Below are 17,043 nucleotides of genomic sequence, written 5' to 3'. Positions count from 1 at the left end.
AGGTATGGGTTAAAAATGGCGGCGTATTGGTTTCAGCATGCTAAAATTAGGGTAGAAGGAAAAAGAACAAAGGAAAAAATGCCAAGCCCAATTGCCCCTAGTGGACAAAGAGGATGATCTCATCTGCTACACCCAGAGACCACCTCCCTATAATGGTCCTCCCCCTCAGGTGCAAGTAACTGCCCAGAGTAACACCTTCCCTGTGACATCCACCCCTGTCAAAGGAACCGCCTCTGAACAAAACCCCAACTCCACTTCCTCAATCTCTCCAGACAGTAGTTCAGTCCTGGAGATGAACAGATCGATCCTTGAAACATTAACTGACGCCATAACTCATGTACTAGGTGCCCCAGCAGGAGCCAAGAGACTAAGTAAACCTCCTATTAGGTATGGTGTGGAGGACGGTGAGGAATACCCCTGCACCCCAGAAAATGCACAGGGACGGGGGGATCCATTGCCTCCAGAAAGCCCAGACTTAGGAAACAGGTTGACTGCCCTACTGAACAGATGCCAGCCTAGATGGGTACAACGGACTGATTGGCAAAAAAATAAATAAATATGACAGTACAAGACGACAAAGAAAGTGTCAGTGACTACCTAAATAAATTACGAGAGATTTTTAGAGTGTTCTCCGGGCTCCCCCGAAGCTGAGGATGTGTATAGTGCATATCAGCAACAGCTAAAGATTGCTTTTTTAAATGGATTGAAACAGGATCATAAGGATTACATTGTTAAAAACATGGTTACTTACCGAACTGCATCAGTTTTGGATGTTTTACAATATGCTAAGCATTCTGAGAAGTATTTGAAAGCAAAAGCAAAAAAGAATGTGAAAGTAAAGGTTCTTATGCAAGGAGATGAAGGAGAGGAGGATGCAGAAGAGTACACTGCTGAGGCAGAACCAGAGGGGTCTCATAGAGGAAGGATTACTCTACAGAAATAGACAGTGCAACGAGAGTACTTCCACCCTGTGTACAAGCACTGGTAGCATCAGCGGTGTAGTGGTTAGCACTCTCGCCTAGCAGTGAAGGGGGTCACTGGTTCGAATCCCAATCATGACGCTGCCTGCCTGGAGTTTGCATGTACTCCCTGTGCCTGCGTGGATTTCCTCCGGGTGCTCTGGTTTCCTCCCGCACTCCGGAGACATGCAGGTGGGTTGATTGGCTTCTGTCCCGGTTTGGCCCTGGTATATGAATGGGGATGTTGGATCCTTGGGGGTGGAGAACGATGTGGGTGTACAGGGGTAGAGGCTAGACACTCACTCAGGCTGAACCGGATGGACTGGTGTCTTTATTCAACTTTACTAACTGAAAAGGTACCACATGCAGTGTCTGTTATCCTGTTACAACAAAAGGTATCACATTTGAGCCCAGCACGACACCTTTCCTGTATGACAATACTTTTGACACAACCTCACTTAACAATACAGAGGTGTACTACATTAAAACCATCCACACTACCACTTCCTACTGACGGGTATAAACATGACTGCACTGCTGCCATCATTGAAAAGGTACTGCCACGAAGTGATCTGAAAGATGTACCACAATCTAACCCTGACATGATACTTTTTGTTGATGGTTCTAGTAAGAAAAATCCAGATGGCACAAATGCAACAGGATATGCAGTAGTGACACAGGATGAGATTTTGGAAGCGGGACCACTACCAAAACATTATTCAGCACAAGTTGCAGAACTTGTAGCACTGACAAGAGCATGTATACTGTCAGAAGGAAATCTGTAACCATATATACTGACAGTCAATATGCCTTTTCAACAGTGCATGTTTTTGCACAACAATGGAAAAACAGGGGGATGGTCACCTCCAGTGGTAAACCAATTTCACATACGGACTTCATTTTAGAACTCCTAGATGCAATACAGTTACCAAAAAAGCTTGCAATCTGTAAATGTCAAGCACACACAAAATATACGGACCCCATCTCAAAGGGAAATAAAAGGGCAGATGAAGCTGCACATAAAATAATGACGAGAAATCATAGTGATAGATCATACAGTCCTTACTGATATGCAGCAAAATGCCCCCCCTGGGGAAAACAATATTGGAAAACAAACGGTTGCACAATAAATGATGATATTTACACATCACCTGAAGGGAAACCGGTATTACCAAATCTTTATTTAGGTATGCAGCAGTATTGACACATGGAGTAACGCATGTGTCAAACAGGGGGATGACTGAGATGTTAAATAAAGTATGTACAGCCTATGGATTCACAAATTACTAAAAAAACTTTTTGCTCTCAATGTCTTATATGTGCAAGACACAATGCTCAGGGAGGTATAAGACCACAGAAAGGGAAGTTCCCTACACCACAATATCCATTCCAACACATTTGCATGGATTTTATTGAATTAGACAAATGTGAAAGGAAGAAATATTGTTTGGTACCCAGGCACCCTGACCAAATGGGTGGAGATATTCCCGACAGGAAGTGCAGATGCACAGACTGTAGCCAAAGCATTACTAAGAGATATTATTCCTAGATTTGGAATCCCTGAAAGGATTTACAGTGATAATGGACCCCATTTTGTAATTAAAAAATATACAACATTTGATAGAAGTGATGAGAATTAAAGGGAAATACCATTGTGCCTATCATTCCCAATCAGCTGGATTGGTAGAAAGACATAATGGCATTCTAAAAAGCAAACTGAGAAAAGTTATGGAAGAAATAGGTAAAAATAATTGGATGTATTGCCTACTAGTAGCTGTGACCAGTATGTATATCACACCCCCAAAAGAAGATGAAAAGGTGCATGTGGGAGATTGGGTCTCAATAAAAAGTAATAAGAAAAAAAATAGTGGTAACTCCCCAAGGTGGGATGGTCCTTTCAAAGTCCTTTTAACTACCCCTACTGTGATAAGGATTGCAGAGAGGTCTACCTGGATTCACCAGTCCCATTGTAAAAACGTTTTACAGGCAGAGTAGGGCCAGTTGGCTACAAGAGGTCCAGAAAGTCTGGCTACAAAGGGAGGTCTCACACAAGGTGGGACTTGTCTCAAACCGGTGAAGTCTCCCTCCCCTTCCAACTCCCCTATCCTATCCGCTGGAACTCTGTAGCTGGTTAGGATGAAAGGGACAGTAATTATCCTTGGGTTACTGGTGACACTAGGAGAGGCATCCATAAGAGGGGGTAGGTGCTATGGAAGAGTAGAGGAACCTTTGAATTGGGAAAGAACAGGAAAAACATTAAATCTAAAACTTTATAGAGGGAATAACTAGCACTATACTGGTAGATTTCTGTCAGATTGCAGATTGTGGGGATACAACTGGGGCTAGAGGACTTCTATGGGCAGATAAATATATCTGCTGGCTCTGGAATAAGGCAGGATGTCAAGCATGGGATCAGGCCCTGTGGACTACAGCGCATCAAGATTGGGGGTATAATCAACCAGGGGCTAAAAAGAGTGGTATAAAGGAGAGACTCATAATCACAAAAGCGGCCAACTCCCCCTGCACAAATAGTAAGAACTGTAACCAACTATTAATAACATTAAAGGAGCCGAGGAAGGAAGATCAGCGGTTGTATTCCATGGGAGCATGGGTGTCAGGAACTGACCCCTCAGGAACATTTTTCCTTGAGGTATTACTACCTAATAAAATTAAACAACAGGAAAAAGTAGACTCAGAAGGGAAAGAAGAAGGCCATACTAAAATAGAAGTTCTGAGTATAACTATAAGATTCACTAACCTAACAATAGAAGATGCCATAGCTTTGGAGACGGGCTACCAAGAAAAAATGAGCGGTTAGAATGGTTGAGGTACACGGTTAGAACTCTGAAAAAGGAAAACTGTTTAGTTTGTGCCAGAGCCAGACCACATTTAGCAACAGTTCCTTTTCCTCTAGATCACAATACAGATCCAGAAGGTTTAAAATGTATGTTGCAATTGTATAATAAGAGCTATAAACCTGAAATAAATTCTACTTGTCACACATTGAGTTTGTTGTTTCCCCCAGTACAGAGACCTCAGATACCTCCAGCGGTTACCGCTTATCCGGGCAACTTTACTTGTTTTGCACTCCCAGGGAACCGTAGCGCGGTGGATCTTGGGTCACTACCTGATGACTACTGTGTGGAGAGGATTAACACGGACAACGGTGACTGGGTTGGACATGACATTCAGAGAGCTGATGTCTGGTGGATGTGTGGGGATAAGAAACTGCGAGCTAGACTACCGGCCAATACCCAAGGGGATTGCGCTATGGTCCAGCTGGCTATGCCCCTGAGAATCCTGTCAGAATACCCGTGGACTAAGAGTCACCGACAGTATCGTAGGGACACCTCTCCCTTGGGGTCATTTGACTCTCAGATCTACATAGATGAGATTGGGGTTCCTCGCGGGGTGCCGGACGAGTTTAAAGCCAGGAATCAGGTGACAGCTGGGTTTGAGTCTCTTCTCTGGTGGGTGACTATAGATAAAAATGTTGACTGGATTAATTATATATATTATAACCAACAACGATTTGTAAACTATACTAGGGATGCTGTGAAGGGCCTAGCAGAACAGTTGACCCCCACATCTCTAATGGCCTGGCAGAACCGAATGGCTTTAGATATGGTTTTAGCTGAAAGAGGAGGGTATGCAAAATGTTTGGTAGCATGTGTTGTACCTTTAATCCCCAACAATACAGCTCCTGGAGGGACAGTGACCAGAGCCTTGGAAGGACTGACTGCGCTATCGAATGAATTGGCGGAAAACTCAGGTATTAATGATCCATTCACAACTTGGCTTGAAGGATGGTTCGGTAAATGGACTGGATTTATCATATCATGTTTGATCTCAATCGCTGTGGCTTTGGCCGTTTTGGTCACTTGCGGATGCTGCTGCATTCCCTGTATTCGAGGACTTTCACAAAAACTCATTGAAACTGCAGTCTCAAGAACAATGTATCAAACCCTCTCTACCTCTGAGGAGACCTATGTGGACATTGAAGCTCAACTTAATGACATACAGTCCGAAAGTGTATAACACAGGGACTTTCATTGAAATATGTGGAGATAAAATAGTCACACAAAGAGGAGGGAATGTTAGAAAAGTTTTAAATGTTTATTGTGTGACTATTAGAAAAACAATAGTCCTGAGACTGATTTGTTAAAAAGCTTACTTCTGAGCACATTATTGTATTAACTCATTGTATTGTTTTGTCCTAATTAACTCCATAGTAAGTAGGATGATTAGATTTAACTAAATATGATAGCCTAAGAATGTACGGAACATGGATAGCTAATAAAGTGCCAGCCTGTGCCATGACACGTTATTTATGTTCCCTCAGCCAATAGAAGCATAGAGATGTTATTCTTGTGGGATATGTGAGGGCGGAACACTTTCTTTTGTTGAGACTTTTTCTTCAGCTTTCGTCCTGTAAGCATGTCTCCCTGTTGTGGGCCACATCAGAAATAAATTGTTTGCTTCTCAAGAACACCTGAAGTTTTTACTGATCACAAGGGAAATTCCTAACATTACCATTGGAACGTATTGCTGTCTAACTGACAGCAGTGAGGTAAGGTACCCACTGCACTCAGTGTGCGAGCACCTGTCTTGAGGATTTGGAAGATCACCGGTGGAATTATCCCCTGCTTTTATTCACGGAACTAGTCTATTATACAGCACAGTGTGGACTCACTTATTTGCATGACTTGATATGGATTGCCATTTTTTCTATAAATAGAGACACTTTAAGAATTTTGTTCTTTGGATTGTTTTTTTATATCTACTTTTACTTTTTATTGTTCATTTATTTATTTTTACTCTTATATTATATTTTTTTATTTATATATTTTTTAACATTTGTTTCACTGGATGCACTTCATGGATTGAGACACATTTTGGATCGTACACTTTTTGTATTGTCATCATTACTATTTGTGATTCTGCTACCTATTTTTCACTTGCACTTTACTAGGAATATTTGTACTACTTGAATATTTATACTGGTCACTTTATAATGGTTTTATAATGTACAAAGGGTATTGATATAGTTTAAAAAAATAATTAATCTGTAATAATCGCATAAGTGTGCTTTAGATCTTGTATGCGATTATTTATTCACTATTTTAGGCGCTTATTGAATTTAATTTAGGTTTTTGTGTGGAGCGCAACACCATTTCTGAATCACTATGATCACCAGATACTTTATACAGTATGTGACTGGTGATTTTTCTTTGCTTGCAAAACAATGACTAACAAATCTGCATTTTAGAATCCTTGCAACATTTTCTAATTATTTATCCCTTTAGCATATTTATTGATCAAATTAGTGAAGTAATTGAAAATGCATTTTATGTTCATTTAATGTAATTAGTTTAGGCTCACTATTTTCTGTTTATAATAAAAGCATTTTAGTAATCTAAATTCTCTGTTTTGATTCAACTGTGTGTTGAACTTAAATGGCAAAGAGGACAGAATTTTATTTTTTTTAATCAACATTTGTCTGAGTTTGAGAGGGCTTTGAATTGTTGGCATTTGTCAATATGTTGTACTGTGAAACTGATTGAGAAAGAATAGCTGAGAGGAAATTATTGACTATTAATCAATCAAGCATTGGGCAAATGAGGGCACACATGGGGGAAAAAAAAGTCCTGCCACACAGGAGAACTGGGGATAACCTGGATTTAACCAAGGTTAAAAAGCTGTCACCACTGAGACAGAGATGAAGAAAAGGGGCTGACGTAGCAAAGGAGTGGACACTAATTGGTGCCTAGTATTTTCAGATGAATGATAAAACAAAGAATTTGAACTGCTATTGAACCCATACTAATACAGCAATCAGTAAGGGGCGATCCACAACAATTGCAGTGCAGGAACGCCAGCGGACCCGATCAGTCTGCTGGTGTGGAGGGCCTAATACTTCAAAAATGTACTTGGCATACTGTTAATAAACAAAACTTAAAGAGTTTATAAAGTCAACTTAAAAAAATAAATAATAATAAACATGTTATACTTACCTGCTCTGTGCAATATTGCACAGAGTGGCCCTAAACCTCCTCTTCTGGGGTCACCTATTTGCACTGTTCACTCATCTTCTTCATGGTGTTCCCTTAAGCAAATCGCGGGCTCAATCCCATGCCAGGCTGTGTGCCTACATAGACACGCACAACATGGCTCACCCCCGCTTCCTGCTCCCTCCTCACAGCATTAGATTGACAGCAGCAAGAACCATTGGCTCCAGCTGCTGCCTCGGTCTCTGTAAGTAGAGGCAGAGAGGTGAGAAGAGATACAGCAAAACAAAACTAAACACTGAGGGGCATATTTATAAAGCAGTAAATGTGACTTTCACCAAACATTTACTGTTGATGAAGCAATCACTGATTTAACTCCAGGAATTCAGCCACTTTCGAAAATGTGTCGGATTGCTATGGGTTAAGTCAAACTAGGTGCACACCACCTCGTGGACTTATCTCTTCATTTTACAATTTATAATTTTTAAAGCACTGGGATTATAGCTATTACTATACTTCTGGCACTCCAATGCTGGATCTTCGGGTCTCAGGTTCTACAGCTACAGAGTCGTGAGCAGCTACTCTGCCCATCGCTCCTCTTCTCCTGCCCAATCACAGGGTACTTTGTATTATGTGAACCCATTCACATAATACAAAGCCTCCTGTGAATTGACAGCATAGGGGAGGCCCAGGCAGAGCTGCTGCCATGTGAGAAAGTGTGTGCTGTTAGTGCCATAAGCGTAGCAATGACTGGACTCCTGGTGCTCAGTAAAACTGTCAGTCATAAAAAAAATATACGTTAAGGAGGGGGCATACACCTCATTGGACTTAACCTATAGTAAGCCAACACATTTTAGAAAGTAGCTGAATTCCTGGTAATTAGCTTTAAAACACGTGCACCAGGAAGATTCACCTTCAGTGAATTTTGGTAAATATCATAAATGTAAATATGACCATGAAGTTTGCTAAATGAAATCAAAAGTGTAATTACCATATATTGACAATAGTATTCAGATTCCTGCCCATAATAACACTGCAATACTCATTAGTAATTTAACTAAGAAGTTATAATTTGCCTGAAGCCACAACATAATGTGCCAAGAAATAGGCAAGATAATGTCTAAGGCATTTAAGTATATGTAAAGCCAATTACTAAAATCTCATATGTAATTTAACATGCTAATGTCATTTCAAAAGTCATTTTCAAAATCATTCAGACATGTATTGCAGTATACTCCATTTTGCCGCAAGTGTCGCTTAATATTCATGAAAGATTGTTGGCGTTTGGGAATTACTTATTTGGATGTAGATCGCAGGTGCCCACAGCCCTTGGGTTTAAATGGCTACATACATGCCTATACTCTACTTGGCACTGAGTGGTTTATTTGCTCCATTAATGTCCTACCTGGTGTCTTGTTTTTTTTTCTTTTGGATTACTTCCTCCCTTGGCATCTATTTATTAACTTTGAGGTATTTGCCATATTGCTGCCTGGTGACTAGGGTAGTCCTCTTACCCTATCAAGAACGACTTTGTTCATGCCTTCTGCAACTGGTCAACTGTCAATAGCCCCCTGCCATAGAAGCAGCCTAAGCCCACATACACACGGTCGGAGATTTTGCCAACCAAATCCGTCGGATTTTGCCCGTCGGATTTAGTCCGACGGATTGTGTCCAAAACTGTTGCATACACACGGTCGGGCCAAGTTGGCGAAAAATCCGATCTTTCAGAACGTGATGACGTAATTTCGTTACGATGGGACTACATTCAGGCTAGTAGCCAATAGCTTTGATGTAGAAATTTGATCTGAGCATGCGTGGCACTTGGTCCGATGAAAATGCTCTACAGATGATCGGATTAGGTCCGTCCGGCCCAGTTGGTCGGGAAATATTTCCAACATGTTGGAAAATTGGCTCGGTCGGAGATTCGGACAGAATCAGTCCGATGCATACCACACACAGTCGGATTATCTGACGACACGGTCCGATAAGACTCATTCCGACAGATTCTCTGACCGTGTGTACAAGGGCTTAGAAAGAACAAATAGAGAGAAAATCATTTCCTACACCCTAGTAGGTTTTATAGGCAATGGTGTTCATAAATAGTGATATAAGGGGGGCTTCAAAAACACCCCCCCCCCCCCGCCACTGTAATTCAGGCACCCTGTGCCCGAAAACGGTCTGGACGCCCATGCAAATATTATAACTTGAGTTGCAGTTCAGTGAGTAAAATTAAAGTATTTGATCCCAAGCAGAATATGACTTAGTACTTGGTGACGAAACCCTTGCTGGCAAGTACAGAGTTAAGACATTTCTTGTAGTTGGTGACCAGATTTGCACACATCTCCGAAGGGATTTTGATCCACTCTTTATTACAGATCGTCTCTAAATACTTAAGGTTTCTTGGCTGTTGCATGGCAACTCAAAGTTTCAGCTCCCTCCATACATGTTTTATAGAATTAAGGTCTGAAGACTGGCTAGGCCACTCCATGACCTTAATGTGCTTCTTTTTGAGCCACTTCTTTGTTTTTTTTGGCGATATGCTTTGGGCCATTGTCATGCTGAAAGCCCCATCCATGACCCATCTTCAGTGTTCTGGCTGAGGGAATAAGGTTCTCATCCAAGATTTTACAATACATGGCCCCATCCATTGGCCCCTCAATGAGGCAAAGTTGGTCTGTAGCTTTAGCTTTAGAAGAGAAACAGTCCCAAAGCATAATATTTCCACCTCCATGCTTGACTGTAGGGATGGTGTTTTTAGAGTTGTAGTCAGTATTTTTCTTCCTCCCTCTCCTCAAGAAGGCACATGTACAGTCATGCCAATGAACATCTAAATGATTCAGAGAAGGATTTGGAGAAAGTGCCATGGCCAGATGAGGCCAAAATTGAGCTCTTTGGCATTAACTCGACTGGCTGTGTTTGAAGGAAGAAAAATAACTATGACCCTAAGAACACCACCCTTACAGTCAAGCATGGAGGTGGTAAAATGATTCTTTGGGGCTGTTTCTCTGCTAAAGGTACAGGCCAACTTTGCGTATTGAGAGACCAATAGACGGGGGGGGGGGGGGGGCATGGGAACCTTTTTCCATCAGCCATACCACTGAAAATGGATCGTGGATGGTTCTTCCAGCAAGACAATGACCCAAAACATACCATTAAGGCAACAGAAGTGGCTCAAGAAGAAGCACATTAACGTCATGGAGTGGCCTAGTCAGTCTCCAAACCGTAATCCTATAAAAAATTTAGGAAGGGAGCTGAAACTTCGAGTTGCCAAGAGACAGCCAAGAAACCTTAAGGATTTAGAGAAGATCTGTAAAGAAGAGGGGACCAAAATCCCTCCTCAGATGTGTGCAAACCTGGTCACCAACTATAAGAAACATCTTACCTCTGTGCCAAAAAGGGTTTCTCCACCAAGTACTAAGTCATGTTTTGCTTGGGGATCAAATACTTATTTTACTCACTGAACTGCAACTTAATTTATAGCCTCTGTTTTTTCTGGAGTTTTGGTTGATATTCTGTCTCTATCATTTAAAATACACATATGATCCAAAATTATAGACCCTTAGTTTCTTTGTAAATGGGCAAATTTACAAAATCTGCAGGGGATCAAATAATTATTTTCCCCACTGTACATATGCAGTAGATGTCATAACTAAATGTGTTTAAGGGCACTATAACAGCCAGTGTGTCAATGAAGTGCTAAAGACTTGTCATGTCATTCGTAAACCCAAACTAAAATGTTGTTTATAAATAAGATAATGCCAGTGCTGATGGTGCAGCTACCCATAGAGATGTACTGGGAAAATCTAAGGTAGCACCCTCTAGTGTGTGCTAGAAGTAGTGTTAGTCCTTGTACACACGGTCGGACATTCAGACGGAAAATGTCCGATCGGACCGTGTTGTCGGATAATCCGACTGTGTGTCGGCTCCATCTGACTTTTTCCGTCGGAATGTCCGACCAACAAAGTTTGAGAGCTGGATATAAAATTTTCCGACAACATGATCCGAACTGACTTTGTCCGATCGTTTGTAGAGAATTCCGATCGGACAAAGTGCCACGCATGCTCAGATCAAATTACGAGACGAAAGCTATTGCCTACTAGCCTGAACGTAGTCCCATCGTAACGAACGAACGTCATCACGTTCTGAACGATTGGATTTTCGGACAACTTTGTCCGACCGTGTGTATGCAACACCAGTTTCAGACAAAATCCGTCTGAAAAAATCTGACGGATTTTGTGATCAGAATGTCCGACCTTGTGTACAAGGGCTTAGTGTAGTCGTTAGTATAGTAAAAATTTAGATTGGCTAAGGGCCAAGCTTGGGCTGTGAATCTGGGTCAGGGTTCAGTGACTCAGGGGCTGAATGACTCATCTGGCAGCTCTATCTCGCACTTCCCCCATGATCTGTAAGTTTGTAGAAACCTCCAAAGCTGGAGGGTGGATGTAAGGAGGGGCTGCCATGTATATTTATGAGACCTCAGCCAATACCCAGCTTTGGGCTGGCAGAGGGCAGAGCTTACCTCATAAATAGACATGAGCCATGCCAGCAGGGCCATTCTGAGATGGGGTGGGTGTGAATGACCTCGGGCCTGGGGCTCAGGTGCTGGAAGATTCCCCCTAAAACACACTGAGGAAACTCTTCCTGGAGGCACGGGAGCAAGGAGAGTGGACAGCGGGAGCAGGTCAGCACGTCTGGGAGATCTCCTGAGAGTCAGCTGGGTGGGACTGTTCTCTGACTCTGGAGTGCCTGTGAAAATTCGGTGTGCCTGGCTGTGCAGGGTGGGGGATCTCAGTATACTTGCGGCTCTCTAAGGGGTGCACTACACTAAGACAAAGGATTCATTTCCTGACAAAGGACAAATTGTCCTGGTTTCAGCATGCCTGGAATATAATTGGCGTTATTGGACATGGGTCAATGCCTAAAATGTTTTTAAAAATGGCCGGTCTTAATTTAATATCTGGTTCCGGCAATATGGATGAAAATCATTGAGAAAAATGGCATGGGTAGCCCCCCCCCCCCCTGCTCATTACCAGCCCCTTTGGGTCTTGTATGGATATTAAGGGGAACCCCATACCCATATTAAAAAAAGGAAAGACATGGGGCCCCCAGGCCCTATATACTAAGAACAGCAGTGTACAGGCGGTGCAAACAAGACAGGGACTGTCTAGGTTTGTTGTGTTAAGTAGAATCTGTTTGTAATTTTTAACTGGTACATTTTTAAAGTGTAGCTCCAGTCAAAAAATATATTTTTAAGCTGCCCTATATGCTCTGCAGAAATGGCGGAACAAGGTGTTGGTGTTGCCACAACATTGTAAGCCCTCAAAGTGACTCTTGGTGGGCGCTGGAGCGCCCTGCTGTGAACGGTTATATCAAGAATTGAAATTACATGCCATTGTTGAACAGTGGTAGAAAAATTGGGCCTTTGGTGGTTGTGGTGCTGGTGCCACAACACTATAAGTCCTCACAGTTACTCTCGGTGGGCACAGGAACGGGCCCTGCTGTGAAATATTATATCAAGAATTGTAATTACATGCCCCTGTTAAACAGGGGCTGAAAAATTGGGCCTTAGGCACTGGTGCCACAACACTGCAACATCTCCCATATACTCTAGTTGTAGTGCAGGAAAGAGCCCTGCTGCAAAGCATTGCATCAAAAATTGTAATTAAACGCCCCTGTTAAACAGGGGCTGAAAAATTGGGCCTTAGGCACTGGTGCTGGTGCCACGACACTGCAACCTCTCCCATATACTCTAGTTGTAGTGCAGGATTGAGCCCTGCTGCAAAGCATTGCACCAAAATTTTTTATTAAACGCCCCTTTTAACAGGGGATGAAAAATTGGGCCTTAGGCACTGGTGCTGGTGCCACGACACTGCAACCTCTCCCATATACTCTAGTTGTAGTGCAGGAAAGAGCCCTGCTACAAAGCATTGCATCAAAAATTGTAATTAAATGCCCCTGTTAAACAGGGGCTGAAAAATTGGGCCTTAGGCACTGGTGAGGTAAAAAGGAAAATAGACTTGGCGCTATACCTTTGGTTTATAAAAAGTGAAAACTATAATTTGTATAAATTTTCCAGCTTGCTGGTAAGTGGTAAAAAAAAAGAAAACTTATCTATTTATAACGACCAATAATCTCTAGTGGTTTTATATATAAAAAGAAAAGAAAAGAAAACATATGCACCTATATAAATGCCGTAAAGTGCTAATCAGACAAACCATAAATAAACATACAATTGCTATGATTTGGTAATAAAGTGCAAGTGACAACCATGCAAAAATCCCAAGGGTAGTTTGAGCTTTAAAATTTCAAAAACCTTTGGAAAAAATATATTCCTAAAATAAATTTTCAAACTAATATCATATATCAATTAGTGATAAATCTTACTATTTCATAATCAGTGTACTGAGTGACATGACTAGATAGCATGTGACTGATAACCAGTGAAAAATTAAAAAAGGAAATAAGATATAAATATATAAGTGAAAAAAATGACAATATGATGAACAGTGAAAACTCTTCCGTGAGTGTCTTCAAAACTGTGTCTGCAGCTGCTGCTCCCAGTGCACAGTGACTGCTAATGTGATTGCTCTCACCAGAGGTTTTTCCCCATCCGGGGTGGATCAGCCTCTACAGTATAAGCCACTGTGTTGCTCTTTGGCTTTAATCTGCTGTGGTCCTGGGAGTCCCCCGTTCCTCCGTTGGTGTAGCGCGCCACGTTATATCAGGGGCGGATCCAGGGGGGGGGCAACGGGTCAATTGCCCCCTCCGAGAATACCGGCAGCTGATGACAGCAAGGCCGGTTCCGCGGGTCCAATTGCGGCCGGTTCCGCGGGTACCAGCGGGCCGGTTCCGCGGGTCCAATCTTGGACGGTTCCGCGGGTACCCGCACGGCTGGTTCCGCGGGTCCAATCGCGGTCGGTTCCGCGGGTACCCGCGCGGCCGGTTCCGCGGGTACCCGCGCTGAGTTAACGGGTGAGGGGGGGCAGCTGGGCGGCTTAGGAGGGCTGCTGGCCAATCAGGAAGCCAGCAGCCAGGGGAGCAGGGAGATGACATCATCTCTCACTGCCCTGCATCCCTCCAGTTCCACCCTCAGTGTGTAGGAAGCTGTGTGCAGCAGAGAGATTGCATCATCTCTCTGCTGCCTATCTTCACTCTGGGACCCAACAAAAGACCACCTTAGCAGAAAAGTGACACAGTAGGTGACACTCCGCAATGTGTGGCAGACTACGTGGCAAGTGGCAATCCACAATGTGTGGCAGACTACGTGGCAAGTGGCAATCCACAATGTGTGGCAGGTGACGTGGCAAGTGACAATCCGCAATGTGTGGCAGGTGACGTGGCAAGTGACAATCCGCAATGTGCGGCAGGTGACGTGGCAAGTGACAATCCGCAATGTGTGGCAGGCTACGTGGCAAGTGGCAATCCGCAATGTGTGGCAGGCAACGTGGCAAGTGACAATCCGCAATGTGTGGCAGGCGATGTGGCAAGTGGCAATCCGCAATGTGTGGCAGGTGACGTGGCAAGTGGCAATCCGCAATGTGTGGCAGGTGACGTGGCAAGTGACAATCCGCAATGTGTGGCAGACTACGTGGCAAGTGACAATCCGCAATGTGTGGCAGGCTACGTGGCAAGTGGCAATCCGCAATGTGTGGCAGGCAACGTGGCAAGTGACAATCCGCAATGTGTGGCAGGTGACGTGGCAAGTGGCAATCCGCAATGTGTGGCAGGTGACCTGGCAAGTGGCAATCCGCAAGGTGTGGCAGGTGACGTGGCAAGTGATAATCCGCAATGTGTGGCAGACTACGTGGCAAGTGGCAATCCACAATGTGTGGCAGACTACGTGGCAAGTGGCAATCTTCAATGTGTGGCAGGTGACGTGGCAAGTGACAATCCGCAATGTGTGGCAGGTGACGTGGCAAGTGACAATCCGCAATGTGTGGCAGGCTACGTGGCAATCCGCAATGTGTGGCAGGCAACGTGGCAAGTGACAATCCGCAATGTGTGGCAGGTGACGTGGCAAGTGACAATCCGCAATGTGTGGCAGGTGACGTGGCAAGTAACAATCCGCAATGTGTGGCAGGTGACGTGGCAAGTGACAATCCGCAATGTGTGGCAGGCTACGTGGCAAGTGGCAATCCGCAATGTGTGGCAGGCAACGTGGCAAGTGACAATCCGCAATGTGTGGCAGGTGACGTGGCAAGTGGCAATCCGCAATGTGTGGCAGGCAACGGGGCAAGTGACAATCCGCAATGTGTGGCAGGTGACGTGGCAAGTGACAATCCCCAATGTGTGGCAGGTGACGTGGCAAGTGGCAATCCGCAATGTGTGGCAGGCTACGTGGCAATCCGCATCTGGTGGCCGGCGACGTGGCAAGTGACAATCCGCAATGTGTGGCAGGTGACGTGGCAAGTGACAATCCGTAATGTGTGGCAGGCTACGTTGCAAGTGGCAATCCGCAATGTGTGGCAGGCTACATGGCAAGTGACAATCCGCAATGTGTGGCAGGTGACGTGGCAAGTAACAATCCGCATTTGGTGACAAGTGACGTGGCAAGTGACAATCCACATTTGGTGGCAGGCGACATGGCAAGTGACATCCTCAGGGCTCCCACTGATTCTGCATTATGGTGAGTTGAACCATTTAATTTTATATTACAATGTATTAATAGAAATAATGCGCTTCAATCATCCTGACACCATAACAACCATGGTGCCGTAATGATTGAAGCGCAAATACCAGCCATTTCCCATATAAATTGCCCCCAAAAAAACATATTTTATAGCAGTGCCCCTCCCGAGACTAGACTCTGGATCCGCCCCTGCGTTATATGCAACAAGGAAGAGGCATATCCATAGTGTAGTACGTATAAAAAGGAGTTTTATTTGTAAAACAACTAAAATTACTCACAAACATTCGGTGATCAATCACTTTGTGGTAACAGAGTTTAAAAATCCCGCCCGGCCGTATTGCCGTCTGTGCAAGAGGTGAACGCTGTCTGGCCACGCCCATAAACATAAACAGGGGCTTAAAAATTGGGCTGGTGGCATCACCCAGAACCAAAAATGTTCTTCCAACATATCAGCGGAGGAGGAAGAGGATAGACAATCAACATAACAGGACAGTCACTCAGCATCAGCATAGGCAGTCTTGACAGGATGTGATATTTAAAAAAAAATTATTCCGTTACATCAGCTTCAGGTGCTTGGTAGCTGTGGGTGATCCAAGACTGATTCATCTTTATGAAGGTCAGTCGATCAACCGAGTCGGTGGACAGGCGTACCCTGTGATCGGTAACAAAGCCACCAGCAGCACTGAAGGTGCGTTCCGAAAGAACGCTGGATGCAGGACAGTCCAGTAGCTCAATTGCATACTGTGCAAGCTCTGGCCAGTGATCCATCCTCAAGACCCAGTAAGCCAGAGGATTTTTGGTGGGAAAGGTGTCCAAGTCTGACCTTGCCCCTAGGTATTCCTGCACCATGTAAATCAGACGCTGGCGATGGTTGCTGGAACCGATCATACCTTGGGGCTGCGGACTAAAAAATTGTCTGAACGCATCGGTCAGACGGCCACCTTCTCCACCGCTCCTTCTGACCGATGCATCAGCAACACGTTATCCAGGACCAGGAGTGTCATGGTTATGCAGTGATCTTCCTGTGTTTGCTTACCTCCCCTCATGTGTTCAGACTAAGAGGCCAGCCACTTCCACCTGGTGGTTTTTATAACCTCTCCTCTAAGCATGGCTCCACCCCAGGCCCTATCAGGGAGCCCTATATTAACCTGTGCACTGCAGGCCATCAGTGCTGATCAACCATTGTGTATTCCTTTGTGTGTTTGGCTTCCTGTTACCTGCGTGTGCTCTTCTGTTGTTCTGTTACCGACTTTGGCATGTCTTTGACTATCCCCGTTTGCCTGTGATCCTGACCTTTTGGCGTGTCCCTGACTATTTCTGTCTGCTTGTGGCCCCGACCTTGGCTTTGTCCCTCACCATCTCTATCCTCCTGTTGCCTACTGTGGGTGTGAGCTGGGGGTCGCGACCTGGAGCCAGTTGCAGCCAAGTCCATCCTCACCACTCGAGG

The sequence above is a fragment of the Lithobates pipiens genome, unplaced genomic scaffold (assembly GCF_037356315.1).
Source record: "Lithobates pipiens isolate NorthernLeopardFrog02 unplaced genomic scaffold, aLitPip1_a1.2 Scaffold_16, whole genome shotgun sequence".
In the NCBI taxonomy this organism is placed as follows: Eukaryota; Metazoa; Chordata; class Amphibia; order Anura; family Ranidae; genus Lithobates; species Lithobates pipiens.
Note: the sequence above shows the minus strand (reverse complement) of the source record.